Below are 2500 nucleotides of genomic sequence, written 5' to 3'. Positions count from 1 at the left end.
TTAGTTTTCCTGGTATAGTTTTGGGCGCTATTAATCTACCTCGGCTTGCTCTTTCTGATATTTTTAGGCTATGGCACTAACCAAGACTAGAGAACAATGGTTTGATTTTGCTGTGTCCTTTATCTAGAGGAACTGCTTACCATAGCTAAAAAGTCTCTTCTACCCTTACCAAAAGGAAAGAACCACCTGAACCATTACAGTAAAGTAATTAACCCCCTTGAGGGCAGAAGATTTGTTTAGTAATCTTAGTGTTGTCATGTGTATGAGAACAGAGGAGAATGTGGAAACACTATTCAGTGTGAGTGTTGGCTAAGCAAAGATAAATGAGGTGTAAAAATCTTACTAAAATTTGATTTTTTTCTATTTTTTTAATGTGTTAGAAAAAAACTCTTAATATAAAAGCTTCAAAATCAATTATTATTATTATTATTATTATTATTATTATTATTATTATTATTATTATTATTATTATTATTATTATTATTATTATTAAAAAGTGAAAAAAAGTAAGTTTGTACCAATTCAAATTTTCGAAATGTATGTATTCAATAACACATCCACTAAAGGCAACAGAGTTATTTTTCGGGAATAAAACAAGTAGATAAAAAACTCACAAAATTTATATATACTCCGTAATTTTCGAAATGTATGATATAAAAAAAAAACACCTCTTCCGTTAAAAGCATCAGAAAAAAAATTGCTAATAAAAAGTAAAAGAAAAACTCACTAAATTCATACTCCTTTTCAAAAACACCTCTTTAGCTAAAAACATCAGAAAAAAATTGCTAATAAAAAGTAAAAGAAAAACTCACTAAATTTATACTCCTTTTCAAAAACGCCTCTTAAGCTAAAAACATAACAAAAAATTACGAATAAAAAGTAAAAAAAAAACTCACTAAATTCATACTCCTTTTCAAAAACGCCTCTTCAGCTAAAAATACATAAAAAAAAAAATACAAAAAAAAAAACGCCTCTTAAGCTAAAAGCATCAGAATTAATTTTACCGAATAAGAATAAAAAAAAACTATAATACCCCTATCCAATTCTCCTCATTAATATCAGACCAGCGAAGCCTTATTGCGAACAATAATGATTACATATTTTGTAAATGGGTCATTCAAACTGGAATTTCATTTCGAATAAAGGGTTATTTCCTTCCCATACAAACGCATTTTTACCCCCAAGGTATGTTGAACTTTCAAGCACATTTTGCTAAATAGTTTTTTTAAATTGCTCTAACAAGCTTAATTTTTGTCCTAGAGAGGTCAGGTTGGTCTCATTCTTTTGGAAGATGCCTGAAGTTTCTCATAAAGTTATCATAAATATACAAAAACATGTAAATAAACAGTGTTTTGCAAGAACGTACCGGTACGTCCTTTGGGGGAGAAAGGGTTAATGTCCACTGGAATCATGGAATATGACCTTATATCCACTGGAATCGTGGAATATGACCTTATATCCACTGGAATCGTGGAATATGACCTTACACCCACTGGAATCGTGAAATATGACCTTAGATCCACTGGAATCGTGGAATATGACCTTATATCCACTGGAATCGTGGAATATGACCTTATATCCACTGGAATCATGGAATATGACCTTATATCCACTGGAATCGTGGAATATGACCTTATATCCACTGGAATCATGGAATATGACCTTATATCCACTGGAATCATGGAATATGACCTTACACCCACTGGAATCATGGAATATTCCCTTCTATCCACTGGAATCATGGAATATTATTATTATTATTATCATTATTATTATTATTATTTGCTAAGCTACAACCCTAGTTGGAAAAGCAAGATGCTATAAGCCCAGGTGGTCCCAATAGGGAAAATAGCCCAGTAGAAGAAAGGAAACAGGGAAAAATAAAATATTTTAAGAACAGTAACAACATTAAAATAAATATTTCCTATATAATATATAAAAACTTTAACAAAACAAGAAGAGCTCCTTACCATAGCTAAAGAGTCTATTCTACCCTTACAAAGAGGAAAGTAGCCACTGAACAATAATAGCGCAGTAGTAAACAACCTGAGTGAAGAAGGAATGTTTGGTAATATCAGTGTTGTCAGGTGTATGAGGACAGAGAAGAATCTGTAAAGAATAGGCCAGACTATTCGGTGTATGTATGGGCAAAGGGAAAGAACCGTAACCAGCGAATACTGAACAGCGAATAAGGCAATCAGAACTTCGTGAACATTTCCATATAGAAGGAAGTTCGCCCAAGGAAAAAATTGATCTTAAAATGAATGTGTTTGGGATGATTAAACTGTGGAAAATGTAGATTTGCTCTCATTACGGGGGTTTAAAAACCCCAGAGTCGGTAAAATACAAAATTAAAAACAAAATATTTTACCTCCATATATCTAATTACATAACAATTAGAGTCATATTGTTTCATAGAGTTTATTTGAGTGAATGGTGGCTATAAATGGTGGCTATAAATTGTGGTTATTCATCGGGATAATTCATTATTTCTTCATTG

This window comes from Palaemon carinicauda, chromosome 12, assembly GCF_036898095.1.
Source record: "Palaemon carinicauda isolate YSFRI2023 chromosome 12, ASM3689809v2, whole genome shotgun sequence".
Classification (NCBI taxonomy): domain Eukaryota; kingdom Metazoa; phylum Arthropoda; class Malacostraca; order Decapoda; family Palaemonidae; genus Palaemon; species Palaemon carinicauda.
Note: the sequence above shows the minus strand (reverse complement) of the source record.